The following is a 24,668-nucleotide window of genomic DNA, read 5'->3' on the forward strand; positions in this document are numbered from 1 at the left end:
GGGCGATTGCTTCACTTTGAGGCTTGGACTTCGATTGGGCTTGATTTCTCGGCCCAATCCGGATTTCCTCCTCGGGTCTTGAATACTTGGTCCAAATGCCTCGGGATCCCAATTACCGAGCCCTTAATCACCGGCTCTCACCGATCCTGGGCTCCAAAAGTGGTCGTGTCCTTCTAGCTTCCGTAGTTGATCCATAAAGCCCGGGAAAAATGCTCCAAGAGTGCAATTTCCTGTAAAATACAAATAAAACTACAAAAACACTAGAAAACACAAATTAGTAATAAAAGTGGCCCGAAAGAGCCAAAAACACTACTAATAACGACCAAGGGACGGGGGTAAAATACTATATAAAATGGACATATCAAACTCCCCCAAGCCAAACCTTTGCTTGTCCCTAAGCAAAGATCTCATCAATAAATCAATAAATATGCTTCACCCCAAAAAGTAAAAATCAAACTCAAACGATTCAGGGTAAATCAAATAAACATGCTTCAAAGTCAACCAATCAAATCCATCCAATTACCTTTCTTCCCTAACAATTGTCAAATAGAGCAAACCACAAGAGCATATAGAATTCAAGACTAGTGCTCACATACTCAACTCTCATTTATGTGGCGAGTAAAAGATGTACTCGATCGCTCTCCATCCAACCCCTTTATGTGAACAATGCCCTCCCAACTCACACTCTCGTGTGTATAAAACAATGAACGCTCAATCCTACTAGTCGACTCGAAATATGTCAAGTCGTAACTTGCATTGATAAACAACACTTTCACATTCATACAATTCTATGCACAAGGTTGGAAGGTCTTTAAAGCTTGTAATGTAAGGCTAGGGTAAAGGGTAGGATAAATTGTGCAAATAATAAGCACACTACAAACTCCCTCACCTCACTCACTAATAGCTCCCCTAAGCCAAGCTTGGGACTAGTAACCAATGGGGCAAAATAGGCTTGTAATGCGGCTAATAAACAACAAAAGGTCAAGGCAACAACATGGGTAGCAAGAAGGGAACAAATGTATCTACAATATCTGGAGGCTACCTAAAAGAACAAATGCCTTCGTCCTCCACAATGTGCATAATAATGAATCATATAAACATTACTAATAGTTGCAAACCAATACTCAAATTCATTAACATACCAGGAACTATGGAACTATCACACATTCCTTACCAAATCAACTAGTCAAGCACTAAATTCACAAGTAGTTGGACAAAATTGACGCATGTAAAGGTTTCAAGGCAATCAAACATCAAATCATGATCAACTAATCCACAATGCTTATCATCAATAACCAAGAATCAAAATAATTTTCTCTAGTAAGGGGCACAGGGAAGCATAATTTATAATTCATTGGAACATATTTTTGAATTTTTTTTTTGTATTTTTCATATATAAGAAAGCAATAAAAACTACACTAGGAAAGCAATAAATAGAGAAAAGAGAAAGAGGATTACCATATATACAAGAAATCTCCCCCCAAGCCAAATCAAGAAATGCCCTCATTGACTTGGGAGGGTAGCTAGGGAGAGCTACTCCTCATCGTCATCCATCCTCTCATATCCTCCTCCATGACTCGAACCGGCACCACCCTGGCTCGGTCCATCACCACCGTAACCCGAACCACCTGCAAAGTAGTTAGGGTCCACATTCCCCCCATACCCCCAAAAGGAGCATCACCCCCATATCCGTGGACTGAAGAGTAGTCCACATAAGTACCATATGCACCGGGGTGAGAATACCCTCCTTGGAGGTATTGGAACCAATAGGGAGTAAGTGAATCGGGAGGAATAGCCCCCCGACGGGCATAATCGTCATACATGGGGTATAGACCCCTCCCGAGGTTCCTCTCTATGTAGCCAACCCGCCCATCTAAGGTGCTTAACCTAGAATCTAGTTTTGCATCATACCCTCAACTCCCCCTTGCCCCGTCTCAATACGGTCTAATTGGCTCCTAAAAGCCGAAAAGTCATAGGGGCATTGGGGTCGACGTTATAGTCGACCGAGGAAGTGGGTATGCCATAGGTGAAGGGTGGAGGTGGTTGGTAGTGTGGTGAATGGTCTAGGGGGGATTGGTTGGGTTGTGGTGAAGGGTGAGGTGGTTGAACTTCACCTTGACCATTAATCTCGAAAGTATAAGAAGGCTTCCCCTTCTCAAATTTGGTCAAGGCGGGGTTGGGTAAGGTAAAGGCTTGATCCCTCCTACCCGATTGTCGGTGGCCTATCCACCAAGTGTCACCCCCCACGGGTTGCACCCAATTCAAACTCCCTAAATAGGCTAGGTCCATGAGGTTTGACCTTACAACTTTCCTATGGCCATCCGGGTTCCAACCTAGGTGTTTTCTAGTAATGTGGGTCACTAACCCCCCCAAAATAAATAGGTGCCCTAGACCTACTAGCCTCGGCCGCATTGGCCGCCCTTTGGAAGTGATTGGCTATCCTATGGGGTATGTTTAATTTTTCGGCGGTAGGAATTATATAGGATTCCAAGAGTTCCAATTCATCTCTCCTAACATTTGCCGGTTCATGCCTCCCAAAAATAGTGAGGCCGGCAAATCTTTGCCAAAGTTTTGGGACGAGATGTTGAATCCACGTCCCTTTGGCATGCTGGAGGTTAACTAAATCCTCCCCAGTTAGCCTCTTATAGACCACGACGGTGTGGTCTTGAGAGGGTTCAATCGGTTTATCCGATTTCAAATCAAACAACTTTCCGAATTCTTTAAGAGTTAGTCTCACATCGTTGTTTAATAATCGGAATTGTACATGAGTAATTAGTGCATTCATTTTAATAACATTAAAACTTGAAATAAATTCTAATGTTAAGTAGTCATACGTATCATGGCACATTTGAAAGAAACCACTCATGCCTATACCTTTGAACAATTTTTCCAAATATTTATCTAAGCCTAACCTAACTAGTGTGGGATGATGAATAAAACGGGTAGATATTACCTGGCGATCGATAAGGTTTAGCATCCTAGCCCGTTGCTCCTCCGAGGTAATGACAACCTCCTCCCATCTCGGAATTGAAGATCCGGGTTGACCGTTGGTTGTGGTGCCCTCGAACTCTCACCCTTTTGTGTCCTTGAACGTTTTGAGGCCATTATATGTGGAAAAATTTGATGCTTGGAGCTTTCTCTCTCTAGGTGTTTGAAGGAAGTATGAGAGAAAGTGGGAGAAAATAGGTAGGAAATGTAGAGGGAGATGTGAGGATTAATAATATGTAAGAATTTTGAGGTTTTGATGGATGAATACGAGGAGATCTTGAAAAAGAAGTGAGTTTGAAGGTGTAAAAATGGAGGTTTTAGAGAGAGAAAGTAATGGAGAAGAAGATGAAATAAGAAGAAAGTGAGGAAAGAAAGAGGAGGAAAAGTTTAAAGGGACGGCCAAAATAGGCGCGCCCGATCCGGCGAGCCTCGCCCGATCGGGCGGATAAACTTGATTTCCAGAAACTCAGTTGCGCGCCCGATCGGGCGAGCTCCGCCCGATCGGGCGCGAACACGAACGAAATTTTCGCCCTTTTACTCGCCCGATCGGGCGAGCTTCGCCCGACATATCTTTTCCTTCACTCGATTTGCGCCCGATCGGGCGAAATTAGCTCCGATTTCTAGCTCTCCTTGCGCGCCCGATCGGGCGAATTTAAGGCTGGTAATATGCCTTGCTTTCGCGCCCGATCGGGCGAATTCCGCCCGATCGGGCCCGTGCCCGGTCAGTTTTCCTTAACTTTTCTTCGTCTTCAAATTTTTCTAAGTCTTTCGACCTCTTAAACCTATACTTGTACAAAAACTCTTATAAACGGTAAAATTTCACTCTCCTCGCCTCTAAAAAATAGAAATAAAAATAAAAATAAATAAAGAGGAAAAAGTAGTCTAGAAAGCAAGAAATACGGGTTGCCTCCCGCAAAGCGCTGGTTTATCTAGGTCCCGCATGACCTTCTTACCAAGTACAATATCTAGGACCCTTAGCCTAACGCTTGATCGGGTGGTTTCTCACCCGGTCTAGCGGTGTTCAGGCTGCGATGCGGCTTTCTGACATACCCTGTGGGACGCCAAATCACCTTATCTGGTGGATCCTCCTTGACTTGGACTGGGGGATCTTCAATGCTACGCACTAAAAATCCTTCTTCGATCGAAGGTTGCTTCAAATTGTCATTGCGTTCAACACTTGCAAATCGATCCGGCGGAACACTTATCGTGGGCTCGATTCGCACAACTTGCTCGATCGATTCCACCTGTTCATCCTCGAAACCAAGACCAACAGTGTAAAACGCTCTTTCTATTGCATCGACTTCCTTCTGCCATTTGTCTATCTCATCTGAAAAGGATGCAACACAAGATACCGCCTCCAAGGGATCTTTTTCAAGAGCTTGGGGCTTGTTAGAATAATTTTCAACCACATTAACACTGAAACATTTCTCCTCAGTCATGGAGCTTTTAGGGGCATCGTTCAGATTAAAAACAACTTTATCATCCCCTACTGATAATGTTAACTTACCACTTCTTACATCTATGACTGCTCCTGCAGTGTTAAGGAATGGTCTACCCAAAATAATTGGGGTTTGCATATCCTCAACCATATCAAGAACAACAAAATCTACAGGTATATAAAATTTACCTACTCTAACAGGGACATCCTCTAAAACACCTAAGGGGTATTTGAAAGAACGATTGGCCATTTATAGAGTTATGTTGGTAGCTTTTAATTTACCCATATTCAACTTAGAACACACAGATAATGGCATGACGCTAACACTAGCACCCAAATCACATAATGCATTATCAATCACGAGATTGCCAATATGACAAGGGATAGAAAAACTACCCGGATCTTTTAATTTAGGTGGAGACTTATTTTGAAGTACGGCACTACACTCTGCAGTGAAAGCTACTGTCTCTACCTCACTAATAGACCTTTTTCTCGTCAATATTTCTTTCATAAATTTTGCATACGAAGGGATTTGTGTGATTAATTCAGTAAAGGGAACTGTTACCTTCAAATCTTTTACTACCTCCAGGAACTTACCAAACTGCTTATCCAAGTTTGTCTTCAATTGACGATTGGGGAATGGAAGTTTGATAATTGGCTTTGGAGCATTATTACTCTTGTCTGGAGTAGCCACCTTCTCTGGAGTTGTACCCTGCAATGTAGAATTAGATATGTTAGTATTATCCTTTAGCCCTGGCTTTGGAGCATTATTACTCTTGTCTGGAGTAGCCACCTTCTCTGGAGTTGTACCCTGCAATGTAGAATTAGATATGTTAGTATTATCCTTTAGCCCTGCAGGGCTATCAACTACATTGTTTGGTTTAACGGAATCAAGATTAGCATTATTTAATAAAACAGGTTCATCAACTCTGGGCATAGAGGGCCCTTCATAGTTTGAACCACTCCTTAGAGTAATTGCAAATGCTTGATCCGTAGGTCGGGTTGGCTGCGCCGGCAGAGCTCCCTGTTGGCGGGCTTGTAGAGTAGCGGAGAGTTGCGTAATTTGATTATCTACAATTTTATTATGCGCTAGAATTTGATAAATTGTCGCATCTCTACTCTCCATGTGCTTTTGCATATTAACCAACATTGCTCTAATTTCCGCCAGAGAAGGGTCGGAAGATGAGGGGGTTTGTTGTGGTTGGTTCTTCTGGCTAGCATTGGGATGATAATATTTCTGCTGCTGTGGCGCCTGTGGTTCTTGTTGTGGTGGATTTTGAACATTAGTGCTCCGGTAGGAAAGGTACGGATGATTCCGATACCCAGGATTGTAGGTGTTGGAGTATGAGTTATTCTGCCTATAAGCTTGGAAGGCATTAACTTGCTCCACGGAACTCCTGCAATCTTGCTCCCAATGACCTACAATACCACAATTTTCACAGAAAGCCTCATTAGAATTATTATTAATCGCAGAAACATTGGCTACATTAGCAGTGCTCAGATTATCTAATTTTTGGCAAATAGAGGTCAGTTGAGCTTGCAAAAAGGATACAAAGTCGACACTATGCTTCCCTTGTTAGCAAATCCTCTGGGATTCCCATATTGGGAATTGTGTATTGCCATATCTTCAATAACCTGACCTGCATCATCAACATTAAGATTCATAAATCTCCCACTAGCTGCAGAGTCTAAAATTATTCTAGAGGAATTTCCAATGCCGTTATAAAAGGCTTGGATTAACTGCCATTGCGCTAAATTATGGTGAGGGCATTCTCTTTGTAAGTCCTTGAACCTCTCCCAAGCCTCATATAAAGATTCATCGGCTTCTTGGGCAAAGTTCTGGATCGCACTCCGTAATACTGCTGTTCTCTCTGCAGGATAATACTTGTTATAGAAATTCAAAACAAGAGTTTCCCAGTCAGTTATACCAAGTGTAGTTCTTTTTAAGCCATTAAACCACAATTTAGCTTTTCCAGTTAAAGAGAAGGGAAAGAGAATCTCCCTGATTTGGTCTTGAGTGACCCCGGCTTGCCTGATGGTGTTGCAATATTGACAATAGTCGGCAATGTGAAGATTCGGGTCTTCACCCTTGGCTCCACTGAATTGCTTCCTCTCTATCATCGTTATAAATTGAGGTTTAATTTCAAATTGAACCCCATCAAGAGCCGGAGTAGGGGTGAGATGTGGAAAATCCGTAAGCTTTGGTTGTGAATAATCACTAAGCTTCTTTGGAGCCGTCATCTCTGATTCTGCGTCTGATGATGTCTCTGAATCGCTAGAACCAGTTGGAGGATTTCGGTGATTATTGTTATTATCACCAGAATCCGCCAGGATTTGCTTGTAGAGATTTTTCTGTCTATGGAAGGAACGTTCGATCTCAGGATCGAATGGGATGTAACCTGATCTGGAACACCTGGGCATAATCAAAAACTAGAAGCAAATATGAGATTTGTCTCAGAGAACTAACGCTCTCTGAGACAAAAAGGGAAATAATCTAGACTACAAAAACAATCAGAAATAAAAATAAAACCGTTTCCCCGGCAACGGCGCCAAATTTTGACAGGGTACAGTCGTATCCCCTAATCAAAAGTAAATACCTAAGTCCTCTAACTAAAGTAGATAGGGAAGTAGGGTCGATCTCCACAGGGAAACAAGTTTTTTTACTCCTAATTAATTATTATAATCTAAATTATCTGAGTAACCAATATTTATATTCGAATAAGAAACTAAACTACTAAGATTGAGAATAGAGAGAAAACAATATATGAAAGGATCTAGGGTATAGGTTCACCAATAACTAATACTCCAGGGTAAAACATAGTAATCAATCATTGACATTGCATAAATAACACGATTAACAGGCTCTCGCAATTTACTAATCACCATAGATCTAACAGGCTCTCGCAATTTACTAGATCTAAGTTCTTATTGAAAATAGCCTTTAATATCAAATTAACATCTGCTCGATTCATCAATTCAATATTGCTATACTTTTACAAGCCGCAATTGTAAAACGTTAAAACAATTCAATAAGAAATTATCATGCAATACCAATAATCAATAATAGTCAATCATCAATGCATCAATTAACCAGATTGTAAAGGGCTTTCGCTACGTATTACAATCACACAATTAATTTACTGGTATTAAATCTCATCTGTCGAATCTCGACTTAACCATTTATAAATTAAGCTGCCTATTGAAACTAGACCTAAACATTAATTCTCATCTGTCGAATCTCGACTTAACCATTTATAAATTAATCTGCCTATTAAAAATAGACCTAAACATTAATTCTCATCTGTCGAATCTCGAATCAATGTTGTCAAACTCATGCATAAAAGATCTGCGCAAATCTAGTCACAGAGCATTAAATCAATCAATAGGAAATTAATCTAGCAATGATAATCAACAACAATAAATTACCCTTTCATATTATTTATGAATCCCCATAAACCCTAGAAATAGAACTACTCAAACATATTAAAAACTAAACAAATCAAAGCAATAAAATAAGTCATGATGAAGGGAAATAAGATTAAGAGAAGAGAAATCGTTACCAAACTAATCTGTATTAATGGAAATAATCAAGAACAAGAGTTGAGAGAAGAGTTTAGAGAGAGAAAAGATCCTAAGTAGAGAGAGAAAGTCTAAGAAAGAAGATCATCAAAAATTCCGTACAAAACTCATATATAAACGTTTCCTAAAACAAAAATTAAAACTAATCAGGTCTCTTAAAAACGCGCGCCTGATCGGGCGAAGGGCCGCCCGATCGGGCGCGCCTTTTTCTTCGCGTTCCTTCCCATCAGCGTCGCCCGATCGTGCTCAAGGCTCGCACGATCGGGCGCGCTATAGCACGCTCAGCAACAAAGCCTTGCCGCGCCCGATCGTGCTAGAGGTAGCCCGATCGGGCGATTGCTTCACTTTGAGGCTTAGACTTCGATTGGGCTTGATTTCTCGGCCTAATCCGGATTTCTTCCTCGGGTCTTGAATACTTGGTCCAAATGCCTCGGGATCCCAATTATCGAGCCCTTAATCACCGGCTCTCACCGATCCTGGGCTCCAAAAGTGGTCGTGTCCTTCTAGCTTCCATAATTGATCCATAAAGCCCGGGAAAAATGCTCCAAGAGTGCAATTTCCTGTAAAATACAACTAAAACTACAAAAACACTAGAAAACACAAATTAGTAATAAAAGTGGCCCGAAAGAGCCAAAAACACTACTAATAACGACCAAGGGACGGGGGTAAAATACTATATAAAATGGACTTATCATGTGACGTGGGATATTTTTGTGTGACACGGGAAATATCTGACCTACGGGGGTTAAAACGCGTGAAAGATTTACGCAGAAAATACACGGGAATGTGCCGTGTCACGGTTCAGGCACCGTGTCACGGGGAACAATACCGTGGCGCGGCATACTGTCTTGAGACACGACACTGTATGCCGTGACGCGGCAAATCCTGCATCCATTTTTCCATCTAAATTCATTTTTACCCTAATTTCATTCAGCCTTTTTAAGTGCCGATTGATAATTTCGGGTCATTTTTGATTTATTATTTATTAATTGGGCTAAAATAATAAATAAAATAAATAAATAAAAAGGTTTGGGCCAAAATTAAAAATAAACTATGCTTTCACTAAACATCAAGATTGATCCGTGGACTATTAAAAACTGAATTTAATTCAATACGATTTTTTAAGCACTCTCGGGATTAAATGCTGAATGACAGGGTAAAGTCGTATCCCCTATTCAAAAATAAATACCTAAGTCCTCTAACTAAAGTAGATAGGGAAGTAGGGTCGAACTCCACAGGGAAACAAGTCTTTTTACTCCTAATTATTTATTATAATCTAAATTATCTAAGTAACCAATATTTTTGGGAATAAAGTCTATACTACGAAGAATAAGTTTAGGGAGAAAAACAATAATAAGAAGGCCTAGGGTCACAGGTTCACCAATAATTAATATTCCGGGATAAAACATAATAATTAATAATTAACATTGCACAAATAACATGATCAACAAACTCTCGCAATTTATTAATCAACATAGATCTAACAGGCTCTCGCAATTTACTAGATCTAAGTTCCTATTAAAAATAGCCTTTAATATTAAATTAACATCTGCTCGATTCATCAATTCAATATTGCTAAACATTCACAATCAAATTACATCTGCTCGATTCATAATCTAATTGCAAAGAATTAAAACAATTCAATAAGAAATTATCATGCAATACTAATAATCAATAATAACAAATTATCCCTTCATATTAATTATGGATCCCCATAAACCCTAGAATGAAACTACTCAGACATAATCATAACTAAACTAATCAAATAAATTAAAGGAGACATGATGAAAGAAAGAAAATAAATAACTGAGATTAAACCCAGAGTTGTAGAGAGAGAAACAAAAGAGAAAATAATACTAAGAGTTTAATTAAGGGAGAGAGAAAAAAGAAAAGAAAAACTAAAATTAAAACTAAAAAGAAATAAAAACTAAAACTACCTAATGATAGCTTACCTACGTAACTACTACTACTCCCTTTTTACAAGGAAAAGGAATCTTATTAAGAAACAATTAAGATTGAAAATCCTAGCTTAACTCAAACTATGATAAAGCTGCCAAAATTAATCTAGGAGTCAAAGTCCCAAAATAAGCTCAGCAATCATGCGCATTCCGTGGCCCAAAATGATGCTTGATTGATTGGGCCCGCCAGACATTACGCCCAACAATCAATCTCGTGGCTTTCTGGAGCTGCTCTTTTGGGATTGGGCTCCTCAAACTTGGACCCAATTTTCTTCCTTGCTTGGTCCGTGATAATAACTTGTAAAATGTTGGACCTCTTCAAATATCGAGCCCTTAATCATCGAACCAAATTTAATTAGCTCGACCTTGGGCATAAAATATACGGTCATAAAATACGCTCCGTCTCTAATATCTTTGTAATGGTTCAATAAGCTTGGGAATCGTCATAAATCTGCAAATTCCTACAAAATAAAACCAACTCTACAAAAACACTAGAAAACATATATTAGTAATAAAAATAGCTCTGCAGAGCTCAAATAAGCACATATACGACCGTGGGACGAGGAATAAAAATATATATAAAATAGACTTGTCACTGAACCCGACCAATAATAGCGGTGAAAGATTGTTCATCATCGGGTTTGGTTTCGGGGAGACATTTTTAGGTGTCTACACCTTCATATTATTTATGGATCCCCACAAACCCTAGAAAGGAAACTACTCACACATAATAAAATCTAAACTAATCAAAACAAATAAACAAGACATGATGAATTAAAGAAATTAAATTACTGAAAATAATAGAGAAGAAATTGTTACCAACGTTAACGAAAATTATGAATTGAATTAAAGAAAAAATTTTAGAGAGAGAAACAAGAGAGAAGTTTAAGATTAAGAGAAGATTAAACTAATGAAAGAGAGGGTAATTGTATCAAAAGCAACTAAAACGTATTTATACAAAACTCCTAAATATCCTAATTAGAAACTAAGTAAAAAATCGCCGGAATTAGCTTCAAGACAGGTGCCCGGTCGGGCGAAGCACCGCCCGGCCGGGCCCGCCTTTTCGATCCTCAATCCATCTCTCGCCCCCGGTTGAGCGTGAGACAGGGCGAGAAGCAGCTTCTTTGGTCATCCGCCCTGCCCGGCCAGGCGCGCCTCGGGGCGAGGGCTCACCTGATCGGGCGAGGCTACTTGGGCTGATTTGGACTAATGATTGGGCTTCAACTCTTTAGCCCAATCCGAATTTCCTCTTTGGGTCTTGAAAACTCGGTCAAATGCCTCAGCTTCTCCTATATCGAGCCATTAATCTCCGGTTTGATAACTCTAACCGGCCTTGGGCTGTGAAAGATGGTCGTGCTCTTCCAATGCTCGCAGTTGCTCCAAATAATCCCGGGAAAATGCTCCAAGTGTGCAATTTCCTGGAAAACTCAGCCAAAAATACGAAAACACTAGAAAACACAAATTAGTAATAAAAGTGGCTCTAAAGAGCCAAAAACACTGCTAATTATGACCAAGGGACGGGGGTAAATCACTATATAAAATAGACATATCAAACTCCTCCCAAGCCAAACCATTGCTTATCTCTAAGAAAAGAGCTCATCAATGAATAAATATAACATGCCTCACCCCAAATAATCAAAATCAAGAACAACCAATTCAATGTAAATTTAATAAACATGCTTCAACATCAACCAATCTCATCCATCCAATCACTTATCCTCCCTAACAATTTTCAAGTAGAGCAAACCACAAGAGCATATAGAATTCAAGACTAGTGCTCACATACTCAACTCTCATTTATGTGGCGAGTAAAAGATGTACTCGATCGCTCTCCATCCCAACCCCTCTATATGTGAACAATGCCCTCCCAACTCACACTCTCGTGTGTTTAAGAAAACATGTACTCAACCTAAAAGTCGACTCGAAATATGTCAAGTGATTCCTTGCATTGATAGACAACTAATTTCACATTCACACAACTCTATGCGCAAAGGTCGGAAGGTCTATAAAGCTTGTAATGTAAGGGTAAGGTAAAAGGTATGATAAATTTGGGAAAATGTGAGAGTAAATTCATGCTTAAGGGAGCCAAATCCTAATAAAATCCAAGGTCAAAAATAAACAACGACCAAACAACTTCAGCATACTAAACTCCACCAAAAATTCACCAAATACAACTGCAATCATAACAATAATTCCCAACACTTACCATTTCACTCATAAAAATATAACAATGTAGAACTTAAGTGAATAAAAAAACTTAAACTTTCAAACTTGATTTTTTTCATTGAAACTCATCACCATTTTTTTTTTCTTTTGATCAACCTTCTCTCAAAACATTTGAACATTCAACGATTTTTTTTTTCTCTTTTTGCTCTTTTTTTTTCTTTCTTTTGAAGTTCACTTTTTTTTTTTCCTTGAAATTTTTTTTTCACTATCATGCTTTATTTTTTTCGTGAAATTCAACTTTCAAACTCATAAAAAATAAACCACAATCGAGAACAAATAACTTCTTAATACCACCTCAAATTGTGCAAATAATAAGCACACAACAAACTTCCTGACAGGCTAAAGTCGTATCACCCAATCAAAAGTAATTTCTAAATCCTCTAACTAATGCAGACAGGGAAGTAGGGTCGAATCCACAGAGAAACTAAAGCAATCTAAATTATTAAGTAACAAATTAATATTATGAAAGGGAAACTAAACTACGAAGATTAAGGGTAAAGAGAAATCAATGAATAAAGGACCTAGGGCATAAGTTCACTAATAAATAATATTCCAGGGTAAAACATGAAAATCAATCATCAATGCATCAATTAACCAGATCATAAAGGGATTTCGCTACGTATTACAATCACAGAATTAATCTACCAGCATTAAATCTCATCTCTCGAATCTCGACTTAACCATTTATAAATTAATTTGCCTATTGAAACTAAGCCTAAATATTAATTCTCATCTCTCGAATCTCGAATTAATATTGCTAAACTCATACATAAAAGATCTGCGCAAATCTAGTTACATAGCAATAAATCAACCAATAAGAAATTAATCAAGCATTGATAATCAACAACAATAAATTACCCCTTCATATTATTTATGGATCCCCACAAACCCTATAAAGAGAACTACTCACACATAATTAAATCTAAACTAAACAAAACAATTAAAATAAACCTCATAAATACAATAAAATAAGACTAGAGTAATATGGGGTTATAAGATTAAAGAATACGAAAGAACGAAAACTATGAAAACAAAGTAATTGACAAGAAGTAAAAACTAAACTAAAAACTGAGGGCTTGTTTGACATTATTTTTTGTTTTAAGTTTTCTGTATTTTTGAAAACAAAAAACCAAAAACAGCAAACAAGAAAAAGGTGTTTCCACTTTTCTGTTGTCAGTTTTCAAATTTATCTTGATTTTAATAAGTTTGTCTAATATTTGTTTTATTATATGGCATATATCATATGATTTTGAAATCTAAAAAACCAAAATACAAAAAACCACTGCGATACCAAACGAACCCTAAACTAAAAAGCTAATCTAAAACAAAAAACTACCTGATACAACCGTACTCCCTTATTCCCCTTTATATAAGAAAAGTTAATGGCCCCCCAATCCCACTAACAATATAAATCCTATCAACAAAATCCTTTGTAAAGTCCAAGAAGCAAGTCACGTCCTACGTAAGAACCAAAGCTATTGGGCTGTTTTGCATCAAGGCCTAACCGAATCAAGGTAGCAGCAATAATCACTCGCCCAATCGGGCCCGCTATCCTTACGCCCAACAGATTCGCCAGATTGGATCTTGTAACTTGAATTGGGCTGATTCAAAACTTGAGCCCAACCTCCTTTTTTGGATTTGGCTGTAATACTAGCTTGTAAAATTTGGACTTTTTACCAATTGCGCCCCTATTCACCGACTAGGTCTTGGACAATTAAAATACGATCATAAAATACGATATGACTCTAATGCTTCATAGTGGTTAATAAGCTCGGGAATTATCATAAATATGCAAATTCCTAAAAAATAATACCAACTCTACAAAAACACTAGAAAACGCATATTAGTAATAAAAATAGCTCCATAGAAATAAGCACAAATACGACTGTAGGACAGGGAATAAATAAATAAATATAATAGACTAATCACTCCCTCACCTCACATAGGTGTAAGACTCTTGCACAGGGGGAAAGGCGGTCAACTCGGGATTAGGGAAAGGAAAGACACGCAAAGGAGGCTCTGTCCCTGCCTGAAAAGTGGTTTATTTGACCACTTAAATTGTTGATTTAAACCCGATTTTGTAATCTTTTCCCCTCTTTCTAACCCATTTTTGAATGAAAATGTTGTATCTCGGCTTCACCCTTTCTTTGCTTGTGTTTTTCCATGTTTTGCAGGTACTATATCTCAATTTGACAAGCACTCAAAGCATGGAGTAATGTTCAAGGCTTGAAGACAAAGAAGGGAGAGCTCGCTCCAGGGGGAGCGAGCGCTCCTTAACTTCAGCAACAATCTGCCCAAATCCAGAGCCTGTGAGGAGCGGGCGTGCTCCTGACCAGGAGCAACCGCTCCTCCCTTTGAAGTTGAATTCTGCCTATGCTGTGGAACAGGGGAGTGGGCGTTCATGTAACACCCCCGATTTACTAGCTAATAAAAAATAAGAATTAAAGGAAAAATAAACAACCTTTGAATAAAATTGCGGAAGCATACACCTAAATCAGAGGTATTACCGCCACACTCGACAACCTGTCAAGTGTTAAGGCTTACAAAATCCCAATAATTACAACCAAATAAACTAGGTGAGCTATTTATACAACTTTACAAACTTTTTATAACAGACTAATCGAAACACTTGAGCTCCTTTAGCTACGATCACTTCATTAACCTGTTTAGACAAACTTGACTGCTCACCATTAAGGACAAATTCCAAAATAGATCATCGCAGGGCCACCATAAGAAAAAGATATGGCCGCAAACAAAAGTATCACAACAAAACAATACACACGTCAGCAAAAAGCTGAGTAATCACCACATATCAGAATACAAAGAATAATATAATAATTTAAATTACTAGATCAATTAAACAATGTAGTTCAAAACTACATTACACATTATACTATGAAAATAACCTTCATCGATTCAACCTTGAATAATAATACGAACCTTTACTCAATATATCCCATAAGTGTGCCATGCTCGTTGTTCTATACCTAGCCTTGGACATGGGTAATTCGAATAAAACCAACAAGTATAGAAACTTGAATACTCTCAATAACCAGAAAACACCTTGAATCAGACCACATACGGGCTAATTCCCACTGTAGGGGACCATAGAAAAAATAAATAATAAAGATTGTACCTCATTCTTAACTCATGATCATTATCTCATTACCAACATGCCAAGGACTAAGGTCTATAACGCCGAGCCTCAAACCAAGAACAAAATAATAATTCTCAACCTTTTGATCTCATACATCGATCAAATAATCATTTACAAACTAATAGATAATATCTCAACAACGGCACATATTCCCAAATAACATGACAATTCGATTCATAATATCTCAACTCTTAAAAAAAAAATACTAATAACCCAAATATAATCAAATCTCAACCCAAAAAAATACTCTGCATTAACAACCCTAAAACCTTGATAAAACAATACTCCCTATAACAACAACATTAAAACCCTAGCAATAATTGTACAATCAATATATACAACAAAAATAAACAATACGATACTCAAATCTAATTAAATCTTATAATACCATAATAATTAATCATATATACAGAGTACAAATAATAAATCATATCACACATAACAATACGAAAATACAAACATCTCAAAAATATAGTGTGATTACATATAATAATTAATGTGATCAAACAACTCCAAAAGGCTGAGCGTGATTACATAAAATAAATAATACAATCAAATTAAAAACAAACGATCTAAGGGTTGATAGTGTGATTACATAAAATAAATAATACAATCAAATTATAAACAAACGATCTAAGGGTTGATGGTGTGATTAGTGATTACCTTCGAATTGAATAAATCAAGTTAGTGAATTGTCAAGTAGAACAGCTGTACCATTTATTGATTATAAGAAGAAGAGGTTGATCATCATATATTGACTATGATAATGTGTGTATGAGGATTAGGGAACAAGGGTAAATAAATCATCAAAAAGGGTAAGCACTCAACTGACAAAGATAAGATTAAATTCGCTAATTGAGAAAAATAGAAGATAGTGAACGACTGCTTTCTTTCTTTCTTTTTTTTTTTTTTAATAAAATAATAATGTAGGGTTAAAGGATATAAATACTATAAAATAAGATAAGAAAATAAAATTAAAGTATACAACTCTAATTTTGTAATTTGTAAAATCATAAAATATACGGGTATTACAGTGCATCCTATGAGGAGCAGGCGCTCCTCCTTGACACTTTCAAATCTGACTTTTCACTTAAGCAACTATAGAGAGGGCGGGCGCTCCTAGCAGGGGAGCGGGTGCTCCTCATTGTGGAGCGGGCGCTCCTCGCTGGGAATCCGTTTTATTTTGAAGGATTTCCCTATGTGTTTCGGGGAGTATAAATACTTTCCCTTTAGTTCATTTGTATTTACAGAATAGTAGCCTAGTTTTCAGAAATCTCTCTTAGTTTGAAACATCCTTTTAGTTAATTTATCTTAGTTTTCATCAAATCAAATCATTGTATTAGTGTAATTCAAGAATTATTCTCAAGGTTTGGCAATTTGTATTCAACATTTGAAGCTTCAGATCAATTAATAATTTCTTCAACATTCTTCTACTTAATTTCAGATTTTATTTGGTATTTTCATGTTACTTGAATCCTTTTAGCTCTTGATAATTCCTTGTTGGATGATAGTGAATTCGATTGTTAACCACTTTTCCCTAATTATTGAAGTAGTTAGAACCCTTATAGTTGTTTGCATGTTGATGAATATGAGTTGTGACTTGTGAGTAGTCTTCATGCTAGGGGTTGGGTGAAGCTCAACCTTTTAGGTTAATTATGCAAATGTGGGAGTAGCATTGATGTTTGTATTACACTTAAATTGATTGTATGAGATTGCTTGTTAGTTCTTCATAATAGGATTAGCTACCCTTGATTTAGGAGCTTGATAGCATGATATGCTTAGTTTGACATGGAAATGTGAATGAAGCATGGCATTACTTATTTCAATTTGATTATGTATCTTCTATTCCTAAAATAATGAGGAATCTAAGTTTAGTAGTGTGAGTTGTTTCCTAATTGCATGAGGTTGATCTTACATATAACCCTTGCTATATCTTGTCTATTTTACTCCCCGTTTTTCTAATTACCTTGGTTGAGTGAATCCCATTCCCCAGTGTCTTTAATACATTGTTTTAGAACCATAATTTGTTTGTCTACTTGACGAACCTCCAATTCACCAAAGACTTCGAATTAGCTTAAGTATTAAGATCTTTAGCAACCATATCCCGTTCCTTGTGGACCGAACTCTTACTTGTCATTATGCTTGGTTTGTAGGATGTTTGTTTATAAGTGAGTTTGATTGTGTGTGGAATTTGCAACCGTTCTAACACCCATCACTGCCCTAACACACCAATGAGGGATTCGTTGGCTATCCAACTCTACCCAATCCAAACTCTCAAGGTACCTAGTGGTCATATAAGTGTCCCCCCACAATTAGTGAAACCCCAAGGCTTAGCCTCACTAAATCCGACTTTCTTAACCGCTATTCTCGTAATAAGGCCTCCTAATTGGATAGGGGTTCTAGTGGTGGTACTAGCGGTGGCATGTCTACTCAAGTGGTGGATAATATATCTACCTATGTTCAGTTTACCGTACCCAAACACATAGTGTCCTATGATTGCTAGTTCATTAGTTTGTGCGTTATGGGCCTCATACCTACCTAGAAAACAAGCGCCCAAAAATTTTTGCCAGATTTTAGGGACGGGATGGTGAATAGGTCGGGCACTAGCATGTTGGGAGTTTAGGGCCGGCAAACCAGTTAAAACACGATAAATATCTTCCATTTTACACTCTTCATGCCAATAGTGGGGGTGTTTAGATTCCAAATCAAACAATTTACAAAATTCGATATAAGTTAAACTAATCTTTCTATTGTTCAACCTAAAATACAAATTAGGACCATTTTTACTATTAACAACATTCAAAGAGGACATAAATTCAAATTTTAATTCACGAAAAGTAGGGCAATTCATGTCAATGAATTTTCTCATTCCTATGTCATTCATGAATCTTCTAACATGATCATATGACAGGATAAAGTCGTATCACCTAGTCAAAAATAATGTCTAAGTTCCTCTAACTATGCAGATAGGGAAGAAGGGTCGATCAACAGGGAAACAAGTCTTCCTATTCCTAATTAAAATAATCTAAATTATAGAGTAACTAAATTATAGATATGATTGAAATAAACTAAGGGAGAATAAAGTAGAGAGAAATCAATTAATAAAAGCCTAGCGTACCAATAAATAATATTCCAGGGTAATACATATTAATTAATCATCAATGCATCAATTAATCAGATCATAAAGGGCTTTCGCTACGTATTACAATCACAGAGTTAATTTACTGGTATTAAATCTCATCTTTCGAATCTCGACTTAACCATTTATAAATTAGTCTACCTATTAAAACTAAGCCTAAACATCAATTCTCATCTCTCGAATCTCGAATCAATATTGCTAAACTCATACAAATTAAGTCTTGCCAAATATAATTGCATAGCATTAAATCAATCAATAGGAAATTAATCAAGCATTGACAATCAACAATAATAAATTACCCCTTCATATTATTTATGGATCCCCACAAACCCTAGAAAGAAAACTACTCACACATAATTAAATCTAAACTAATCAAAGCAAATAAACAAGACATGATGAATTAAATAAATTAAATTATTAAAATTAATAAGGAAGAAATCGTTACCGAAGTTAATGGAAATAATGAGTTGAATTAAATAACAAAGTTGTAGATAGAGAAAACAAGAAAGAAGTTTAAGCTTAAGAGAAGATTAAACTAATGAAAGAGAAATAATTGTATCTAAAGCTATTAAAACGTATTTATACAAAGCCTCTAAAATCCTAATTAGAAACTAAGTAAAATCGTCGAAAACGACCTTCCAAGACACGCGTCCGGTGGGGTGAGGCACCGCCCAGTCGGGCGCACCTTTTTGTGTCCAAATCATCTCTCGCGCCCGGCTAAGCGCGAGCTCGAGCAAAGCAATGCCCTAATCCTTCTTCCACTCTGCCAGGTCGGGCACGCCTTCAGGCGAGACAATGCCCGGGTGGCGAAGCTCTTGGACACTTAGACTTATTATTTGGGCTATTAACTTCGGCCTAAAATAAATTTCCTCATTGGGGCTTTAATACTCGTTCCAAATGCCTTGGTATCTCATATGTCGATCCCTTAATCACCGTCTTGATGACTCATACCGGCCTTGGGCTATGAAAAGTTGTCGTGCTTCTCCAATGTTCGTAGTTGCTCTAAATAATCCCGGGAAAATGCTCCAAATGTGCAATTCCCTACAAAACTCAACCAAAACTACAAAAACACTAGAAAACACCAATTAGTAATAAAAGTGGCTCTAAACAGCCAAAAACAAACTACCAATTATGACCAAGGGACGGGGGTAAAGCAGTATATAAAATAGACATATCAAATTCCCCTAAGCCAAACCTTTGCTTGTCACTAAGCAAAGAGTTCATCAATGAATACATAAAACAGGCCTCACCCCAAATAATCATAATCAAGAACAACTAATTCAAGGCTAATCTAACAAGCATACGTCAACATCAGCTAATTTCATCCATCCAATCACTCATCCTCCCTAACAATTTTCAAGTAGAGCAAACCACAAGATCATATAGAATTCAAGATTAGTGTTTACACACTCAACTCTCATTTATGTGGCGAGTAAAAGATGTACTCGATCGCTCTCCATCTCAACCCCTTTATGTGAACAATGCCCTCCCAACTCACACTCTCGTGTGTTTAAGAAAACATGCACTCAACCTAATAGTCAACTCGGAATATGTCAAGTCATTCTTCGCATTGATAAACAACTAATTTCACATCCACACAACTCTATGCACAAAGGTCGGAAGGTCTTTAAAGCTTGTAATGTAAGGTTAGGGTAAAAGGTAGGATAAATTTGGGAAAATGTGAGAATAAAGTCATTCTTAAGGGAGCCAAATCCTAATAAAACCCAAGGTCAAAAATAAGTAATGACCAAACAACTCCAACATACTCAACTCCACAAAAAATTCACCAAATACAACTCCAATCATAACAATAATTCCCAACACTTACAATTTCACTCCTAAAAATATAACAACGTAAAACTTGAGTGAATGAACAACCTTTAACTTTCAAACTTGATTTGATTTTTTCATTGAAACTCAACTTTCAATTTTTTTCTTTCTTTTGATCAACCTCCACTTCGAACATTTGAACATATAACAATTTTTTTTTTTCTTTTAAAGTTCACTCTTTTTTTCACTTTTTTTTTTCTATTTTTTTCTTTGAACCTCTCTTCTTTTTTTTCTCTTTAAATCATCACACTTTATTTTTTTTCAAGAAAATTTAACTTTCAAGATCATCAAAAGTAAAACACAATCAAGAACAAAACAACTTCTCATAACCACCCAAATTGTGCAAATAATAAGTAGACCACAAAACTCCCACACCTCACTCAGTAATAGCTCCCCAAGCCAAGCTTGGGACTAGTAACCAATGGGGAAAAATCAGCTTGTAATGTGGCTAATAAACAACAAAAATTTAAGGCAACAACATGGGTAGTGTAGACACACATTTGTGTCTCCCCAAAACCAAACCCAGTGATGAGTACCTTTCACGTCGAATCATAATCGAATGAAGTGAAAGTGTGGAAAGTCTAGTGTTGCGGAAAGTTTTATTTCTTTTCTCTTCTCTCTGTTTTTGAAAACTTATTTTCAAGAAAACAGCTAATCCAGTTTGGTTGGTCCATGATATGGGTCAAATAGTAGTGTAGTTGGATGGGGCTTGCAAAGACCTTTCCAACGATATATAATGAGCCCAATTCCGATGAATATTGAGGAAGTTATGGCCAACTTACTAAACTGGGCCCAGTTTGAGCTTTATATGCGGCCCAATGATCTAGGGGAGGGCCTAATATGATTTATCATTCCTAATGTAATTAGGAATGGTTTTAGTCTTCTAGATTCTTCTAGAAGGTTCTTTTCATTCCTAATTCAATTAGCATTGATAAATTGACTTTTGTTGACTTTTCAGAGTTTTAATCAAAATCAAATAGCATTTTCGAGGAAATAATATGATTTTATCCTCCAGTACGGCAAACTTATCAGATTTTTGAAAACGCGTTAAAATTAGGCTTGGCGCCTAACCTCAGGCCTGGCGCCTGGCGCTAGCCATTGGCGCCTGGCGCTAGTGTTGGTGCCTGGCGCCAGCTAGCTAGGGTTGGCGCCAACTCTGTTTTTTGTGCGTCAGACTCTGTTTTGTTTAATTTATCTTTTTGGCTGATTTTCTCTATAAATATCGTATTAAAAACTCCATTTTCATTCACCTACAATCAGTTTTCATTCGCAATCATTAATTCTCTAGTTCTCTCTTAATCATTCACCAATTCTCATCATTCACGAGTTCTCATCTACAATCAATCATTAATTCTCTTAATCATTCAATTCTTTCTTTCTCTTAATTCTTACTTTGCTTTTTCATAAAAAATTCCGCATTCACAAGATCTAGAAACACCTAGCCATATTCGAAGTTTCCTTCGCCCTAGACGTGAAAGTTTTTAATTTCTGAGGGTTTGGTCCCAAATCTCTCTTTCAATTATTTAATTTGATTGTTTGATTATTATTTTCCTTGAAGTTACTAACGTGTGTATTTTGTTATTAGAAAGAGGTACGAGGCATCAAAGTAAGTACTTTAATGGTTTTAATTGATATTATGATGTAGAAATCATGTTTAAATTGTTATTATTGATTCCTAGTGTCATGTCTAGGGTAATTTTAATATTAAATATGATTCCTGCGATGCTTCCTATGTTCTTCCTAATATTTATGATTGTTAGTATCATGTTAGGGTTAAAGATTTTATTTTTATTGCTTAGTGACATGCTAGGGTTTGTTATTAATCTTGTTAGTATCATGCCTAGGATCTTGCTATTATTATGCTTTAATGTTGATATGATTATTTTAATTATGATTTATGATTATGATTTTATGATTATAATTGTTATGATTTATGATGATTATGAATGTTATTATGATTATTATTTTGATGATTATATTTTTATTATCATAATTATTTATTATTTATTTATGTTGCTTGATATTATTTATTGTTATTGCTTGATCTCGCCTTTTGTGCATGTTTAAAGGGAATTGGTACTTGTAATCACGCTTAATAAGATATTTAATAATCTTGTTAGGGTTAATGTGATTATAATTCAAGTGATCGCCAATAACAGTTTATTTGTTTATTAATATTCAACCAACATAGGTAAACAGGTTTAGGGTAATCCTATTGATTGCATGTTAATCAGAAAGCGCACATGAATACGATCAGAATAAAGTAGAGACCTATTATTAGGGCAGGTTCAATCTCTTTTAGGTTGGATTTGTACCTTCATCCCCGAACCCTTATTTGGTTCATGACCTTATGGAGTTGACGATCTCTTGGATCGTTAAGGGGTGTAACCTTCACCCTGTGAATGGTTTACAAGTTCCTAAAAAACTTGTTGGCGACTCTTTTGCTCTATCTTCTTCCCTTTTGGACGCCACCGTACTTTAGTGTATGATCACAGTGGGGTTCAAGCTAGTGGGATTTAAAAGTTTGAAATTTATTCCCTACAGTTTTTGGCTACTCCACTGGGGAGGATTTCTATTTTAATTCCTGAATTTGTTTCGGCAATGATTTAGAATGAGTGGATGAGACTCGAAAAGTTCTAAGTATTTCATGTGCGTAATTTTGATTAACATTATTGTCATATGCATAAAAAAGATCTCATTGGAAAGACCATCCGTAATGAGTTAAAAACATAGGATTTTACACGTAGGAAATTTGAGAAATATCTTTCACAACTAGGACTGAAATAACACCGCGCGAAACTGGAAAATTTTATCGAGCACAGAAAGCTGCTGAGGCATGTGGGAAGTAGCGTCAGGGGCCAGAGCTTGGCGCCAGTGTTTTAGTTGTAGCGCCAGACGCCAGTATTGGTGCCAGGCACTACAGTTAAAATCTGGCGCCAGTCTCTGATTGCTGGCGCCAATTTCCCCCAATACCGAGCCAGAAATATGCGTTCTAATTTCGACCAGTTTTTCGTATTGTTTGCTCGATCCTACTTCCTGATTGAATTTATTCTCACTTTTCTGAAACCCATATGTGTTCTACATATGGACATAACCCTCTAGGAATTCATGCTCCATCTACCCGATTGAACGCTCCGTGCAACAAAGGGTACATCCGAGATGTTGAATTCACCAAACCATGGAAGCGAGTTTTTTCTAAAGCTCGCGGTGTCCCATCCACTCGCGCCAACCCTTCACGGTTAGGCTTCCGCGCGGTGCAACCAGACAATTAACCATGGACCCTCTTTGACTAAACCATATCCCGAACTTTAGAGAACTAGAGCCATGGTTAGGTTGCAAACTCATTGCATCATATTGTGCCTACTTGACTAAATGTGCATTATTTTGTTGTGCATATATATTCTATGTTTCTCTTAATCGTTTGTTTGACTTGTGTCAAAATTAAATAAATTAATGGCTTAAAGAACATTGCCTAATTAATTAATTAATTAATTAATTTGAGTCATTAAAGTCTAATATTTTAATCAGAATTGACCTAGTACGACTTTAGGCATACCCCAATTGACTAATAATACCGAAAACAGTCCCAGACCGAAGCTCCAATATTGGCGCCAAGGTCTGAGCTGTAGCGCCACACTATGAAGTGTAGCGCCTGACGACAGCTCTGTCGTCTGGAGCCAAGCTCCATGGTGTGACGCCAGTCCTGTCGTTTGACCGACAGTTCGGATTATTGGTCGAGTCATCACCTAGTGTCTAATTAACCAGTTTGCTAATTAATTCGGTTAATTTTCGCTGTCAATAACACCTTGTCGAGTCATTAATCGAGTCTTAGTCACATAGTATAGCCACATGGTCATGACACGAGTCTCAACATGTCACCTACACTCACTAGTCTTAGCACACACTTTGAGTATATGTCACCTTGACCATGTCTTAGGTTCATGCATGAGTCGATCTTTCCGTCATTTGAGTTGGGGGTACATTCTACTCCTAATTCTTCATATCCCTCTATCTAAATCTTCTTCACATTCTATTCCAATATTTCTTCACTTCCTCCATCCATTGCATGTTGAATAAAGTTTAAGTCAAATAATTAACAATAAGTATCCCCAAATTCCTTTTCCACAGTACTTGGTCAAGGAGAGAAGGGCGATTAATCAAGGACAACCTCTTTATTCAGGTCTCGCTTTTTGATAAACCGATTCGTCAAAAGAGGAAGGCTAAGAGGATAATGGAAACTCAAGAAGAAATCAATGATCTTAAGAACCAACTGGCTACCGTGACTGAGACACTGAAGCTTCTCGCACTCAAGATTGATGACCCCGTGAAGCAACAACAGATGGACCTCATGCA

General features: G+C 37.3%; 1 non-coding gene across 1 annotated transcript; it reads left to right on the forward strand.

Moving 5' to 3' along the window:
- Positions 1 to 6,179: 6,179 nt before the first annotated feature.
- On the forward strand, positions 6,180 to 6,286 carry LOC145606964 (small nucleolar RNA R71). The gene has a single exon (XR_014105468.1). It is a non-coding gene; the product is annotated as a small nucleolar RNA R71 (small nucleolar RNA).
- Positions 6,287 to 24,668: the final 18,382 nt, after the last annotated feature.

The sequence above is a fragment of the Chenopodium album genome, chromosome 2 (assembly GCF_948465745.1).
Source record: "Chenopodium album chromosome 2, dcCheAlbu1.1, whole genome shotgun sequence".
In the NCBI taxonomy this organism is placed as follows: Eukaryota; Viridiplantae; Streptophyta; class Magnoliopsida; order Caryophyllales; family Amaranthaceae; genus Chenopodium; species Chenopodium album.